At 48.1% G+C, this 16,719-nt stretch overlaps 1 long non-coding RNA gene across 1 annotated transcript; it reads left to right on the forward strand.

The window, feature by feature from the left end:
* The first annotated feature begins 2,814 nt into the window (after positions 1-2,814).
* On the forward strand, positions 2,815-6,617 carry LOC106506104 (uncharacterized). The gene is made up of 3 exons (XR_001301153.3): positions 2,815-2,928; positions 5,346-5,463; positions 6,124-6,617. It is a non-coding gene; the product is annotated as an uncharacterized LOC106506104 (long non-coding RNA).
* Positions 6,618-16,719: the final 10,102 nt, after the last annotated feature.

Here is a 16,719-nt window from a genome sequence, read left to right on the forward strand (position 1 = left end):
TAGAACTTGGGAATTCCAACCCCTTGACCGCAGTGATTGTTTAGGGAAGAGTTTCACACAAGCCAGGCCAAAGACAATCCATTCTGGGACTTTTTTTACTTTTTCTCTTTTTAATGGCCCCACTGAGTGGCATATGGAAGTTCCTGGGCCAGGGATTGAATCCAAGTCGCAATTGCAATCTACACCGCAGCTGTAGCAACACTAGACACTTTGACCCACTGGGCTGAGGATCAAACCCAACTTCTGCAGCAAACCAAGCTCCTGCAGTCAGATTCTTAACCCACTACACCACAGAGAGAACTCCACATCCTGGGGCTTTTGTTAAGGTGGAGGGGAAAGTGAGGCTGTCTTTTCCATTGGATTAGAAGATTGAGTGGCTGGGGGCCACCGTGTTTGGAAGGTCTGCTTGAGGGAGAAAAGAAAGCACCGGAAAAGACCCGAGAGACATCAAGAAAGGCCAGGTCCTGAATATGTTGTTTTAGCCTCTGGATTCAGCTATGCCTGAAACAAGAACTAATCGTGGGTGTTTCCATCACCGAGACAGTAAATGATGTCTTCCTCTGTAAGGATTTCTTTCACCTGCCCTCCCCCCCAAAAGTTCTGCTTAACATACAAATAGATCAACGCTTAATCATATAAGTGTATTTCCCTTCAAAGCTGTCACCTTGGGAAGCAACACTTATTCCAATATGGATTTTAGAACTTCTCATGGAGACAACCCTTCGTATCAGCATAACAATAATCATCCCTTCCTTGAATGGCATCAATGTGAAGCAAGAGAAGAGCATTCTGTTTGATCACTTATTTAGTTCACCAGCCTTAATTCTGATTGATCATATTCAAAACTCAAATCTACCCTCAGAGGATGGAGACTTGCTGAGTAGGATGCCCGTTGAAAATAGGTTGCAGGTACATCTTGGAATCTTTCAAGGTGAATGGGAGAAAATTAATTTGCATAGATGAATTGTTGTCTGAAACATGAATCTCATTATCTTTGGTCATATCTTAAAATAAGAGCAGTGCTTGTTCCCCTGACCTCTTTTGCTCAGAGAACCATATGGACCCCACCTCCTCCTGGTCCTGATACGAGGACATATTGTCTCTTTCACAAATAAGAAAATGACAGAAAATTTAGGTTCGGAATGAGGCTTTTTGGTGAAGATGTGTTCAGCAGAACACTCAATGGAATCACCAGCAGGCAGGGCCAGAGGATGACTCTTGGGTTCTCTCTGGGAAAGGGGGGGGGTGTCCAACAGGAAGTAAGATGAGGAACATGGAAAGAGAGGATCAAGCAAAGGCAATTACTCCGCAAAGCAGGCTGAGGCCAGGTGAGAGCAGAGGAGACACCTAGCAGAGGGGCGAGGAGCTGGCTCTGCTGGCATCTCCCTCTCCAGCTGGCAGCGAGGTGTACATTGGCCCTAGGCAGAGTCTGTTCTCCCTGCAGGGTCCTGGCCAGTGTGTACCTGATTGAGGAGGGAGGCCAGGAGGGACTCCAAGCTGTGCCTGAGAACAGGTGTCTTGCTCTGAGAAGAGCTTTACTGCATCTAGGCGGTTTAATGCTCCCAAGCAGTTGGGCAAGTCCTGGAGATAATAAAGAAAGAAGGTAACAGAGTGGATCTGCAAAGCCTTTAATACACAGCATTAAAGAATAATGGGAAAATCGATGGCACGATACAACAGGGTCACCCCAACTGCCAGCCGTGCTGTCATTAATGGGACAGTTGGTGCTCCAGCTGCTGCAGGGCAGGGCCCTAGAACCAAAGCCCCAGCCTGACCTCTCCAGGGCTCAGATGGCTTCACGGACTCTGGGACTTCCCACTTGGATGGGAACGCTGGGGGATGACCTTCTTCTCTTCTGTGGGCACACCCTACACTTTTCACCCTGGCCAAGTGACCTAATAAGAGCTACCATTTATTGATCACTTTCTATGGGCCAAGCTTCAGGACAAGGGCTTTCTGAATTGTTGCATGTACTCCTTACAACAACTCTATAAATTAGTCACTATTACTGTAGTTTCCATGTCACACGTAAGTAAAGTAAGGTCCAGAGGGATACACGTGCCCTTGACCATCAGCTGGGCAAGAGGTGGGTGGATCAGCACAGGTCCTAGGATGTGAGGGCTGGCAAAGTTCTCGCAAGACATCAGGATGGACCCCTCTGGATCGAGAAGTGGACTGACTCGCCCTGATGCACACAGCTGCTCGGTAGAAAATGTGTCATCGTTAAAGCAGGTGGCCCACCTTTTAGTCCTGTGTTCTTTGTGCCCATTATATCCTCTGATCACTTCCATCCACAAAGCACACACTCCACTGGCTTTGGACTTGGGAGTCATTCATTGTAATTAAAGGGATGGTCATTTAGGAACGGTTTCCATTCAATGCAAAGTTACTAAAGCCCCTCTCTGCGGAGGTGCTGCCGAGCAAAGGGTCTGGATATGGTTCTTCCACAGCAACAGCATCTGGCTGGGAAGAGAAAAACACATGGACCTGAAACCGCCTTAGACACATTCTAAGGTGACACATAAATAAGTGTGCGGGTGTGCAATGCCAAATGGGCACCCTGAGCTTTAGGGAATTAAAGGTAAGAGAGAAAGCTTTGTGGGAGCAATGATTGTGGAGCTGGGGATCTTCAGGGAAGGAAGGATTGGGAGGGAGGGCTCGTCTGCTGGCAGAAACTGCAGAAGCAGAGGCCTGGTGGCTGGAAAGAACACGTTGAATGGGCTGGGCCTCTAGCAAAGAGAGTTCATGGCACTGAAGTAGAGAGATGAGGGCCAGGGTGGCTGGGGAGTTTCGCCTCAGCCTGGAAGGAGCCAAGGTAGATGGTTAAGCAAGATAATGCAAGACGACAGCAGCGGGGGTTGCGGCTGTGACGGACGCTGGCCCTCCAGGAGCCGTGGAGGGTTGGAGGGCTGAGTTCTAGAGAGGAAGGTAGGGAAGGGAGGCTTCGGGGCATGAAGTGGCGGGCTGGTGTGGAGGCCAGACAATAATCCAGGGGCGAAGCTCAGAGAGGCTGCAGGGAGGGGGTCACCGGGGCTGGACGTGAGGGCTGAGGGAAGAGGGAGTCAAATGGAAGCTCCATGTACAGGTCTGAGAGCCCTGGAGCATGGTGGCAAATGGGGTAGTTTGGAGATGGAGGTCAGGGGTGTGGGGTGGAGAGAGGAGAGTTTTTTGGGATGCGGGACATCAGGCCAAACACTGGAAGGCGTAGGGGAAGGGAAGTAATTGGTAATACAGGGCTTTCTCTGTCTTTCTTTCTTTTCTCTCTCTTTCTTTCTTTCTTTCTTTCTTTCTTTCTTTCTTTCTTTCTTTCTTTCTTTCTTTCTTTCTTTCTTTCTTTCTTTCTTTCCTTCCTTCCTTCCTTCCTTCCTTCCTTCCTTCCTTCTTTCCTTCTTTCTTTCTTTCTTTCTTTCTTTCTTTCTTTCTTTCTTTCTTTCTTTCTCTCTTTCTTTCTTTCTCTTCCTTCCTTTTTTTCTTTTCTTTTCTTTTCTTTTGGGACGGGGGTGCTGCGCCTGTGCCATATGAAAGTTCCCAGGCTACGCGTCTAATCGGAGCGGCAGCTGAAGCCTACACCACAGCCATGGCAACACCAGATCCCAGCTTCATCTTTGGCCTGTGCTGCAGCTTGTGGCAACGTTGGATCCTTAAGCCACTGAGCAAAGTCAGGGGTTAGCAGGAGATTCAGAGGCAGCAACCTGTCCGAACTCATCTCTGAGTTTCTCAAAGAGTGGCTGACAGCCTCCTGCCTGGGTCTCCCAAGGGACTTATGGGACCAGCAATTCCCTGGCCTTTTGCAAACCTGGAAAACTCAAGCTCAGGGGCAGGACAGACACTATGTTTTTAATAACATTACTGACCTCTGAGACTCAACCAAACTGCTGTCTGAGAACCACATTTTATCTGCTGACACGAATCTCTTTGGCAAGATCTCCGGCCTATGTGATCACCGCCAAGGTGACGGGGAGCTCACTCCCCCACCGGCCAGCCCATCCATCTCATCAGAGGGAGGGTCCTGTTTACTCGGTCTCTCCAGCCTCGTGACCATCTCAGAGGAGTGCGAGGCCAGGGGGAAGAAAGGAGAGCGGGGTCTGCCAGTAGAGAAGAAGGGGAGGCTTTGGAAAGGACCCAAGCTGGGGGACCCTGGGCTGCCACCACCGGCCTCAGACGCGGCCAGCTCTGGCGGCTCCCTCCCCAATGTCTTCACATGGGGTTATTAAAGGCAAGAAGAATGAGCCTCTGTATCTCAGCGGAACAGGGCAAGAGTCATCAGCGGCCGTTATTAAAATCCTTTCCTCACCAGTGAAAGGCACTTATCACTCTTCATCAGCAACGCACTCTCTTTTTGAAAAGGAAAATCAAATTAACAGGTGGGGATGGTCCTTTCATGCCTTCTGGGAAAGAGTCCAAGATCGCCTCCTGGCAGCCCCCAAACTGGTGTGGGGGTCAGCCTGGAGCACCCCCAGGATGGCAGGAGAGGGTCCTTGGACCTCAGTGTCTTGGCACTGTGTTTGTGAGGGGACCTCTCCCCTGCTGCAGGGGAGTGTGGGTGGCAGTGGCAGCAGCACCTTGCTGCTCTGGGTGGCAGAGCTGACACACTGTGGCAGAGGGGCCCTGGGTCCTTAATCAGGAATGGAGGAGCTCTGCTGCGTGGCTGCAGAGTCAGGGAGGGACTGGAGCCACAGCCTCCTCGAAGCACCTGCTCTAGTCCTCAAGTGCCCAGAGGCGTCTCTCCTGAGCGCGGCACTCCAGGCTGACAAATGCTCAGAATAGGCCACCCCGGTAGGACTCCATCCACATACCTTAGCCCAGCCCCTTGGCTCAAGGCTCTTCCCAGACTCGCCCCAGTTGACCCTCCAGCCCTCTACCCACCACCCGCAGTGGAGGCACTGGCCAGTGGCACTAGTCACTACCCCCAATCCTACGCTGCTTTTGCTACTTGCCAGGTTTTGCCCAAGGTGGTTGTCTGTAACACCTTTCTCCTTCTTCTCTGCTAGCTGACCTGCTTAATGACCCAGCTCAAATGTCCCCTCCTCTGGGAAGTCCTCCCTGACCTCTCCAGGCTGAACTAATGATTTCCTCCTCCAGGCTCCCATAGCAGGCAAGCTACTGTTTTCACAGTGGCCCCACTCTATTCTACTTGGCTGCGATCCCTTGTTTATATCTGTCTCTCCTCATTACAGGGAGTCCTAGCAGGAAGGGGAGGAGGGGTGTAGTATCTCGCTCTTCTTTGTGCCTCCCGTGGAACTAGGCGTAATTCTTAATAAAAACAGGCACTAGCTAGCATGTCGTGGTGGCTTGTTCAGCACACTGAAGGACCTTCATATACATTATTTTGTGTGATCCTCCAGGTTATTAAAGCTGTATCCAAGCCGAGGCTTGGAGATGCAACGTGATCTGTCCAAGGACCAGTGGCTAGCTTGTGGCAGAGCAAAGATTAGAAACCGGGACAGTCTGAGCTCAATAAAGGTTTGTTGAGTGCCTGAATGACCACCCTCCCCCCCACCGGCCCAGGTCTGGGGCCAGCAGCCCCTTAGGTAGACTGGCAGAGGCGCCTGTGGTGGTGTCTAGCTCCCAAGCCATGTGGCATCCATCCCTCCCCTTCCCCATCTCGGTGAGCTCAGGCTTTCTCTGCCTCCAGGGTTTACAGCGCTTTGCTCTCAAGTCCTTTATCCATTTTCTCCTGGACAAGGTAAGGCTTTAGAGAAAGGTCTCTGTCATCTTCCCAGGATGAGCCCCCCTCACCCCACCACTCACTCTCCCCACCACTCACTCTCCCCAGTCGGCAGCCCCTTTGGCCACCCCCTCCTCCTTTCTCTCCTCCTTGGAAGCCCTACAGGCCATTTCAGTGTCTCTGTCCAGCATCCCAGGCCCCATTGCTCCTCTGGCCTCAGGCTAAGCCCTAGGAAACCTTCACAGGCTGGTGTTCTGCTTTCTGCCTCAGGTTTCAGGTAATTCTGGAGGAGGATAAAGCCGCAGCCAGCCTATAGCATCTTCCGTCACTGGGGGTCGGGGGTGGTTGTTCAGGAGGAGCGCCTCTTTTCTTTACCCCCCGTGTTCAAGACCAGCTCTGATTTTACAACCTGTAAGCTTGCCGAGAACAGCAGCTGAGTTTTTTCATCTCTGCAGGAGCCACCGGCCCTGGTCCACACTGTGCAACAGGGTGATGGCCAGTAAAGCGTGACTGGAGGACTCCGCAGAAAACACCAAGAATGCTCCATGAGTACTCTCTCTACCACAAAATAGCCTATCACGGCATCAATCTTCCCATCTCTCCCTCTGGTTCTAAAAAGGATGGCGTCTCCTCGCCTCTGCAGACCTGGTCCCTTCCATCTCTATCATGCCCTCCTTGCAGGTGGCAACTCTCCAGCTGCTGGAGGGCAGGTTGAGCCCCTGAGGACTCCTCCTCTGTGTGTTTCTGGGGCTCTAGCACACTGAATGGGCCCCCTCTAAAATGCCGACAGAATTCATCTCATTTCTGTATTCATTTTACAAAAGGGAACTGAAACCAACATATCTCAAGACCTAAAATTGAGAGGAAACGTGGTTCAGAGCCAACCTGTAGGGTGCCGTTGCCAGGGGGCGAATCTCATTGTTTTGTGCACCACTGCTTCCCTACTGCCTAGGACCGTGTCTAGTACATAGTTGGAGCTCAGTAGTATTTGTTGGGTGAATAAATAAATGAATGGCCATTACGTTATTGTACTTTTCTGTTCATTCCAGACAATTTATCTAATACCGTGGTCCTTCAGCCGTGTTTGCTCCAGGGACCTCTCTCCACCCTCTCCCCTCCAACCACCGCTCAGGTCTCACATCTCACATCCCATGACCCCCTCTGGGGACCCCCCCAAAGCTCCCACTCATTCACTTCCATTAGCACAACTTTTTACCCCCTGGGGTCTTTAGTGTCTTCCCTCCTCCCAATTTTCTGAATCGCCCTACGTGTCCTGTCTTTGCTCATCTCCCTACAAAGCCTGCCCCACCATGGGCCATTTTGGCAAAGAACTTGGTCCCCCCTGCCTTGGTGACCTCTGCCCTCCTGACCCACTTCTTTGACCCACCTTTGGCTCTGAATGTCCCCTAGTCTCCCTTTCTTCCCCTGCAAAGGGAAATTGCCTGAGAGCACCCTGCAGATCAGCGACACAGCCAAGGCGTGCTGACTAGCTTCAGCTGCTCAGCCGCTCTTAAAAAAATGTGCATTTAAACAATTTTCTAAAGGGAAAAAAAAAAATCTCTTTGCCTCCTCACACCAACTGTTTACATAATTCAGTGACCTTTTATGAATCGTCATTGTATAAGCATCATTTTCCAGGACAGAAATCAACTTATCCATCCTATTTCATACTCTACCTTGTTCGCCTATCATTTTTCTGTATACACTTTCTCAGGTATTGACAGAGAACTCAGATTTATCATTTAAAATGGTTATGTAATATTCCATCACAGTAATGTTCCAGAGTTTGCTTAACCATTCCCCAGTTGCGAAGCCTTTGGGTGGTTTCCAAGGTTTTCCAATAATGATCAGGGCAACAGTAAACATCTTTTTGCAAATAGCATCTATTTCCTTTTTAGTTATTTTCATGGTGTATATTCCCCAGAAGAGGGATCATCAGGTCAAAGGCCAGAAACACTTTTATGACTTTAGTTGCAAGGGGTCAAACTGCTGTCCAGAAAGACTATACTAATTTGCAGTGCTCCAGTCTTTTTATTCCTGTTTTATAGCCACCTAGTGTATTCCTCCAGGGGTTGTTCCAAATCTTCTGGTCTTGCCTGGGGCATCCAGCCATTCTCACCCTCCAGAGGTGGTTTTACTGAGAAAGTTACAGGCGTCTGTCCCTGAGTTTCCTCAACTTCCTTCCACGCACCATTTTTTTTTTTTTGGTCTTTCTCTCTTTTTAGGGCCGCCCCACCATGGGCCATTTGGAGGTTCCCAGGCCAGGGGTCCAATTGGAGCTGTAGTCGCCAGGGCCACAGCAACTCGGGATCTGAGCTGCGTCTGCCACCTACACCACAGCTCATGGCAACGCTGGATCCTTAACCCACTGAACAAGGCCAGGGATCGAAACTGCGTCCTCATGGATGCCAGTCAGGTTCATTAACCACTGAGCCATGACAGAAACTCCCAACACGCACCATTTCTATTTTCATCCTGGCCCCCATCCTGGGCTGATCTCCGAGGAAGCGGTACCCAATTTCTTCTCCAAACATACCTTCCTGCCTGCAAATTCGACCTCATTCCCTCCTGCACTCTTCAAAAGAGTAGTTATTCTACTCTTTTTATGTCATCCATCTCTCCCTCTTCTCCCAGCTCTTTCCCCACAGCCTGCAAATATCCTCAAGTCTCCTTTTTCAGAAAAGCAATAAGCATTTTCCCTTCTCCCCCTGAACTGCTCTCTTCTACCACCATCCATCTTGCTGAAAGAATAGTTTACACGTCACCTCCTCAGCTTCCAGTTCCTTCTCAGCCTTTTGCCCTTTTTCACCGATGCCCAGCACTCCACTCAAGTGGCCATCTCAAAGCCACCAGTCATTTTCTTAATCACCCAAACAAAAATCCCCCCCCCCGCCCCCGCTTTATTTGGCCGCACCTATGCCATATGGAAGTTCCTGGGCCAGGGATAAACCTGTGCCACGGCATCAGCCAAAGTCACTGCAGTGACCATACCAGATCCTTAACCCACTGAACCACAAGGGAACTCTTAAACAACCTTTTATGAATCATCATTCCCACCACTTTGTTGGCTATGATGTATGTCTTCATTGAGACCTTCTCCTGTCTGTTTCCACAGAGCTCCTTCTATCCTACCATCGTTGTACCTCTAGAAAAATCTGTTCTGAGACCTTTGGTGAACTTTAAACTATCCTTACCTCCTACTGCACGTCAGCCAGGAGAATTGGGGAACTGGTCTCACTCCCAGCTCTTGTGATGAACTGTGATGGATCTAAGCCCATTAGTATAAACCTGTTCCTCTTCCCACAGTAATGGTTCAGGGGAAAGACCAGAGCAAATCAACATGTGACTTTTATGTGTGACCCATGGCGATTCATAGAACCAAGCTCAAGAGTTTTATTTCATAGTTGAGGAAAGCCATTTCTTTCTCTGTTCTTGGGTATAAATGTTAAAACATTAAACCTAATTGCTGCTGGACTTTGGCTTACAACCTTAAGAGAATCTAAAGTGAGCATAAAGCCCAAACACAGAATTGAGCAGGGTTTAGAGCACTGAAGCATAATGGATCCTGATCCCTGATTGAACCACGCCTGAAGCCCATTCCACCAGATTTTTCAGTTACATAAGTCAATAAATTTCTTGTATTATTTAAATCAGACTGTAGCGCTTTCTGTTACTTGCAGTCTGACACTGCTAGCTTTTTGCTAGGTGGCCATATGTGGTCTACGAAGCTTTAATCTCAATATGTAACACCAAAAGTTTTATCATCACCGCCCAAACCAAATCACCCTCACTTCCACACTTCCCTATATCTGACTATTCCACTGACCAAGTTTGAAACATTGGAGTCATTCATAAGGTTCCCTCCTTTACACCCCACAGCCAGTCAGCTGTCATGCACTTGCCCTCTTGCCTCTGGCTATATCCTGACCTTCATTACCTCGCTCTCAAATTGACTCTCTTCTCACTTGGTCTTCTTGCCTCCTGGGTTCTGATCACCTTCCACACCTTTATTGAAAACATCTTTGTGGAGTTCCCTTGTGGTGTAGCAGGTTAAGGATCTGGCATAGTCACTGCAGCAGCTCCGGTCACTTCTGTGGCAGAGGTTTTATCCCTGGCCCTGGAATTTCCATTTCCCACTGGCGTGACCACCCGCCCCTCCCCCCCCAAAAAAAAGAGAGAGAGAAAGAAAAAGAAAAATAAAGAAAGAGACATCTTCCTAAAATTTCAAAGCAATCACAAATTTGCAGTGATTTCCCAATATGTTTCAGATTTAGTTCAAATTTTCCAATCAAAATTGAATTCTTCCACTACAGGGTCTTTCCATTATCTTTCCAGCCTTATAAGCTTGTTACTCTCTCCTTGGTGTCCAAGCTATAGCCAAAGTGGGCCGTTTTCTCTTTCTTCCACATTTTGCTGCCAATGAGATGAATCCCATCTGGACCACCTTCCCTTCATATTTCATCTATTGAAACCCTACTCATCCTTTAAGACTCCTCTCAAAAGACAGCTCAATAAAGTATGTTCTGATTTCCCTGAATAGATGTGTTTCCTTTTTTGAACCCCTCCAACCTGTTTCTCTTGTGCCATACATCAGAATAGAAAAGCTTGGCTTTTATTTGCGTATTCCCTCAAGAATTTCGAGGGCCCTATTTTGGAGTCTTGAAAATAGTAGGTGCTCAATAAATACTCATTAAATTAGCTGGAATCGAGGGCAATCCTATGGGGGACAAGATGCCACAAGAGGGTGCTTGTGAAGGAGTCTTTACCTGTGGATTCACTAGAACCTCTTTTTTTCCTTTTTTATATGCAGGCTAGGGATGTATCGAGCCAACAAATATTTATTTAGTCTAACTATGTGCAAGTTAACACTGGAATCTGGGAGAAGCTAGCTTTGAAATCTTGTACCCTGGGATGACTCAGAGCTGTGATTCTCGGAGTATGGTCCACATGGATGTTCCTGGCAGCTGAGGGCTGATCTACCCTCCTACAATATCAATATTTAGAGCAAACTCAGAGCTGGAGGGCTATTAAAGCTAATGGAAAAAAACAAGGGACTAAGAATCTGAAAGACATGATCTGGGGCTGGATCTTTCACTAATTAGCTGTGGGACCTCAAACAAGTCTTTTTTTTTTTTTTTTTTTTTTTTTGTCTTTTTGCCAGTTCTTTGGCCGCTCCTGCGGCATATGGAGGTTCCCGGGCTAGGGGTCAAATCGGAGCTGCAGCTGCCAGCCTACACCAGAGCCACAGCAATGCGGGATCCGAGCCGCATCTGCGACCTCCACCACAGCTCACGGCAACGCCGGAACCTTGACCCACTGAGCAAGGGCAGGGATCGAACCTGCAACCTCATGGTTCCTAGTCGGATTCGTTAACCACTGCGCCACGACGGGAACTCCTCGAACAAGTCTTCTTTACCTGTGAGACAATTGGGTTAAGTTGCCCCATGTCTCAAAAGAGTGGTCCTCAGAACACTTGCATCAGATATAGCTGAGTGGCTTTTAAAAATGCAAATTCAGGAGTTTCCACTGTGGTGCAGTGGTTTAAGAATCCTGCTACAGGAGTTCCCATGGTGGTGCAGTGGTTAAGGAATCCGACTAGGAACCATGAGGTTGCAGGTTCCATCCCTGGCCTTGCTCAGTGGGTTGAGGAACCGGTGTTGCCGTTAGCTGTGGTGTAGGTGGCAGATGCAGCTTGGATCTGGTGTTGCTGTGGCTGGGGTGTAGGCCGGCAGCTGTGAATCCGGTTGGACCCCTAGCCTGGGAACCTCCATATGCCACGGGTGTGACCCTAGAAAGGACAAAAAGGCAAAAAGGCAACAAAACAAAACAAAACAAAAACGAATTCTGTTGCGGTGGCTCTTGCCACTGCTGAGGCAAGGGTTTGATCCCTGGCCGGGTGCAATTGGTTAAGGATCTAGCATTGCTGCGGCTGGGGTGTAGGTTGCAGCTGCAGCTCAGATTCAATTCCTGGCCCAGGAATTTCCATATACCGTGGGTGCTGCCGTAAAATTTTGGACTCAAAACCAGTGCTATTGAAAACAAACTGTTAGGGTAGCATCTAGGGGTCTACAGTTGAGCAGGCCCCTCAAGTGGTTCTTATTCTGTTCTAGTTAAAAACTTTTAGAATCTTGGAATTATAATGTTCCTCTCATTCTAAAACATGGGGGTTACTGGATAAAGTAACAATTTGAGTTATTTTTACAGTGATCAGTAGAATGAACAAGTGGGTAACCAAGAGGGCATCTTGTCATCTTGTCCTAAAAAGGTGTCCATAGGGACAGCTTAGAGAACCCTTATTCTGCAGCTTGCTGTGCAGGCCACAGCCCCAGGACTACATGGCACCTGATGCCTGCCTGCCTGTTCGCCTCCTTTCTTATTTCTCCCTCTCTCCCTTTCTTTTCTCCTTTTTCATTCTTTTCTTTCTTTCCTTTCCTCTTTTTTTCTCCCTCCTCTATCTTCCCCCTTTCCCTTCCTTCTTTCCTTCTTTTCTTTTCTTTTCCTTTCCTTCCAAAATCCCATCAACCCCTGGGTAAAAGCATCGTTAGCAGTACATTTATTTGCACTTACCCACTTACCTAAGATACCTATTTTTTTTTTTTGAAGTCTTTCCAGCTCCCTCAATCCGATCTGAGCATTTCCTGCACAGAACCCTCACAGCGCTTTGAACCTCTCTTATGTCATTAATCATACTTTGCAATATTTCTAGGTCTGCTCTCTTGTGTGTCCCTGAGGAAAGAGGCGGTTTCATCCATACACACTCTCCCTTGCACAAGTGCCCAGCCTGGTGCTGTGCACACGTTGATGATATTTTACATGTATGTAGTGTATCCTAGTTTAATAAGTATTTTCACAGACATTGGTGAATAGCAGACACTGAGTGAATAGCTACCAAATGGACCAATGAACACATTCTTCCATTTCCCTTATCCTTTTCTAGAGCTTGTTTTACCTCCTGTCCAAGAGACAGGTTTGCATGGTAGCAAGGCCACTGACCTTGGGGTCAGAAGCTTGAGTGTGAAATCTTGTTCTACCTCTTAATAGCTGGGTAGTCTTGGGCAAGGTGTTTAACCTCTTGAACCATGATTTTATTTCTAAAGTCGACATAATAATATACCTTATTTTTAGTTTTGGGGGTGATGAGTTGCAATGACTTGCGAAAACGTCTGGCACCAAGCAGATAATCTTAAAATGCTAGTTAAATGAAATTCTTCCCTTTCCCCAACCCTTCACATCCATTAGAATGTCCCTTAGGACAAACACCGGCTTTTCTAATTCTTTCTCTCCGGGTTTGTATGCTGTGTCTTGGTGTACTGCATACAGAGATGTGCGGAATACATTTTGTGGACTCTTAAAAATAGTCAATGTCACGAGGTGAAACACATATGGAAAACATTCGAACTGAAATGCACAGACTGTATTTATCAAGATTCTTTGCTGCCAAGTCCGTAAATCCAATTCAAACATGCTTGAGAAAGAAAAAATGTACTGACTTCCCATTATTGGGAAGTTCTGGAGGGGATCTGGCTTTAAGCATAGCTGTATTGAGGGGTTAAAATAATGACAAAATACTGAAGTCAGGATTTTATCTCTTTTCCTCCAACTCTGGGCCCTGCTTTGATGGCTTCATTCTCAGGCAGGGGTCTCTCCAGTTGGTGGGAAGGATGGCTACGGACTTGCAAGCCGAAAGGGAGAGAGGTCCTTTTCATCTTTGTGTCTTCGTGCAAATCTCATGAAAGGATTCTCATTGAGTCTCTCTCACATCTGGACCAGTCCGTGGATCCAAAGGATGCTATGCGATGGTTGGTTCATTCTGGATCACATGCCCACCGCTGTGGCGGGTGGGGAAGGACACAGGGGTTGCCAGTCCCTTAGACCACAGGAATGAGGGTTAGGTTTCTCCCTCCAAAGGAAGGGGTGTCTGCAGAGAGGACCAACTCGTTAGCACATAAGCAGGAAATACACCGTTTCCTGTAAGGTGCCCTATGCTTAAGACTGCCTAGTTTGTGTCTTTTAAAGGGCCCAGCTTCATTTACGTATTAATTTATTCATTCACTGTTATTGCGGAACATAAAGGCATTTTGAGTGTGTCCTAAGCCTCAGGCCCATGCCGGGGGTGGCGGGTAAAGACGTGACAAAGACAAATTCAGTTTCCACTAGTTGTGACCCTTGGCTTCCAGGAAGGATTTTGAGAAGAAATCAGCGTGTTAACAGGGAGGAGTATTATTTTATCCCATTATCACCCACTCCACACAATCAATTTGCTGGCTGAACTGGCCTCTCTTGGCAGAGGTCATAGAATCAGAGGCTGGGGGATGAGAGGACATATAAGGTCAGCTGCCTTCGGGGCTTGGGCTTGGTTCTGGAGAAGATCAGGCATTTTTGTTCATTTATTTTTGTTTCTGTTTGTTTTTGCATTTGTAATAAAAACATTAAAAAAATTTATGTACTTGGAGTTCCTGTCGTGGCTCAGTGGAAATGAATCTGACTAGCATCCATGAAGATGCAGGTTCGATCCCTGGCCTCACTCAGTGGATTAAGGATCCAGCGTTGCCGTGAGCTGCAGTGTAGGTCACAGAAGCGGCTCAGATCCCGCGTTGCTGTGGCTGTGGCGTAGGCCAGCAGCTACAGCTCTGATTGGACTCCTAGCCTGGGAACTTACATGTGCCACGGGTGTGACCTTAAACACACACACACACACACACACACACACACACACACACACACACACGGACACATTTTTATTTGTTTATTTACTTTTTCTTTTTCAGCTGCTCTGCAGCGTATGAAGTTCTCAGCCCAGGGATTAGAGTGGAGCCACAGTTACGGCCTATTCCACACCTACGGCAATGCCGGATCCTTAACCCACTGCACCAGGCTGGGGATTGAACCCACACCTCACAGAGACCTAAGTGCTGGAGTCAGATTATTGACCCACTGGCCACACCAGGAACTCCTCAAAACATTTTAACAGTGGTAAAATACATAGACATAAAATTTATCATTTTAACTCTTTTGAAGTTTCTAGTTTAGTTAAGTACATTCTCATTATCATGAAACCGATCACCAGAACTTTTTTGTCTTGCACACCTGAAACTCTGTACCAGTTAAACAGCCTCACTCCATTCGTGCTCCTCCAGCCTCTGGCAGCAGCCCTTCTACTTTCTTTGTGAGTTTGACTCCTCTATGTACCTCATATAAGTAGAATCATACAGCTTTTGTCATCTTGTGACAGGCTCATTTTGCTTAGCATAATTTCCTCAAACTTCGCTCCTGTTGTTGCATAGGTCAGAGTACCCTCATTTTTAAGGCTCAATCATATTTCTTTGTATGTCTAGACCACACTTTGTTTATCCATTCATCCGTGAGTAGATGCTTGGGTTGCTTCTACCTTTGGCGATTGTGAGTAAGGCTGCTACAGGCGTGGTGGGGAATGGAGTTCCCTCATGGCTCAGTGGGTTGGTATTTTCACTGCTGTGGTTCTGGTTACAGCTGTGGCATGGGTTCGAGCCCTGGCCTGGGAACTAAAAAACATAGTGGGAAGATCAGTTATGACGGTGGGAGCCCAAGTGTTCTGGAGCTTGGGGAAATTCACATGAGGTCGGGCCCAAGTAGACTGCTACATGGGTAAGCCCTGTGTTGGAAGAGGCAACATGAGTTCAAAGGGCGCTCTTCTGGGGTGGGCTGGGGCTAGAGGAAGGGACGGTCTCCTGGGCTGGAGGAAGTATGTCTATGTTTGAAGGAGAGGGTCCAGAAGGAAGGGAAGTGCCAGTTTAATCTTCCTCACAATCTGTCCGGCCCTGGCTCTGATTTCACACTTTGTTAACCAATCTTTGAAACTCTTCTTAGGTCACTGAGATGATGTCCAAACTACAACACTGAGGAGTTCCCGTTGTGGCGCAGCAGAAACGAATCTGACTAGGAACCCTGAGGATGCTGGTTCAATCCCTGGCCTTGCTCAGTGGGTTAAGAATCCGGCATTGTCGTGAGCTGTGGTGTAGGTCACAGACACAGCTCGGATCTGCTATTGCTGTGGTTGTGGTGTAGGCCGGCAGCTGTAGCTCTGATTAGACCCCTAACCTGGGAAACTCCATATGCCGCAGGTGTGGCCCTAAAAAAAACAAAACAAAACCCAAACTACAGCATTATACTAGTTGCTTTAGGAGAGACCTTAGATTGTTTCTCAGGAGGCAACTATCTCCTCTGCTGAGCCTTCTCTCAAAGCACTCCTAGCAGCTGCTAGCAACCCCACCTCACCCCCAGCAGAGCTCGGGTCCCCCTCCTCTGCCATCGCCTAGCCCCAACTTCACATTTCTTTGCCATTTCTTTGTATTGCCTATTGCAGTTTGTCTTTTTTTCATTTGTCTGCACCAGATTGAGATTTGAAGCCAGCCTTCTGCTAAGTGTCCAGCGCTGTTCTTGGTATGATAGAGGTAGGTGTTCGATGCGGCTTTGTTTGAAGGTGAAAAAGGAGGGTTATACTGGTTAAATGCAGGGCTGCTCGGTGGTGCCCAGCACCAGTAGACTGTTAGCTGAAAGCTGAGCCACATACCAGTAGAATGTCTAGGGGACTTTGAAGTGGCCGCTGAAGACAAGGGAATTGCTTGTTGGAACGAGGCGACCCAAGCGCAGGTTTCATGGTGCAATAGATCAATACCATTCCTTCTAAGGAAACAAACAGAATCAATGCCAGCTGCCCCTGGTCTCTGAGCAGATCTGAAAGCCACGGGGCCCATGGATGGAGGCTCTATGCGGATGGTACAGAATACAACAAGGGAGACTGAAAGACACTTTACTCAATTTCCTACCTGCATTTGAACTGGGGGCCCCGAAAGCCTAATATCCATGTCTACAGCAACAGAGGAACATACAAGAGAAGGGCTGAAAGTGTCCTTCAGTGCTGGGGCTGGCATCCTTGCTGCCCTTCCCACTCCTCTGCCCACTGCAGGCAGGGTCCATTGACGTCCACACACTCGTTTGCCAAGCAGAGATGCAGCCTCACAATGTTCTCCCCAGGGTTTCTGGCAGCTGCGGCCAAACATTCCTGGCTGGGA

Source organism: Sus scrofa, chromosome 14, assembly GCF_054392235.1.
Source record: "Sus scrofa isolate SSC_HxYL_T2T_F1_AM1 chromosome 14, Sscrofa_HxYL_maternal_Yorkshire_Landrace_v2.0, whole genome shotgun sequence".
Lineage (NCBI taxonomy): Eukaryota > Metazoa > Chordata > Mammalia > Artiodactyla > Suidae > Sus > Sus scrofa.